Consider the following 484-nt stretch of genomic DNA (forward strand, 5'->3'; position numbering starts at 1 on the left):
AAAATTAAAAAAAAATAATTAAAAAAAAGGACAAGCAACTAGCAATTAAAACAATTTGGTTGTAATAATAAAAAAATTCTTAACTAAAACGTTTCTATAAAAAAAACATTAATACGTTTCGACACAGAACCTTCTTCACCTACAACTTCTACATATTAAGTCAAACAGATAAAAAAATAAATTAAAAATAACAATTATCATAAATTATAAAATAGTGAGAGGCTGCGTATTATAATAAATTCTTCTAAGAACGTAATGTATTTCTTATATGTGTACGCGCGCATGTGTGCGAGCGTGCATAGAAAGAAGGGTTTTACTCAAGTATTTATTGATATAACTAGATACAAATCTGAAAATAATTTTGTTGAACCATCAAAATACTTAATTTATGTAGGTCGCTGAAGTTGAAGCATAGTTTTTAGATATTTTGTAATTAACCATTTTAGCTAAATTTTTAGGGAAATTTTGAGACATTTCAGCAAAA

Source organism: Wasmannia auropunctata, unplaced genomic scaffold (genome assembly GCF_000956235.1).
Source record: "Wasmannia auropunctata unplaced genomic scaffold, wasmannia.A_1.0 LD336101.1, whole genome shotgun sequence".
Taxonomy (NCBI): domain Eukaryota; kingdom Metazoa; phylum Arthropoda; class Insecta; order Hymenoptera; family Formicidae; genus Wasmannia; species Wasmannia auropunctata.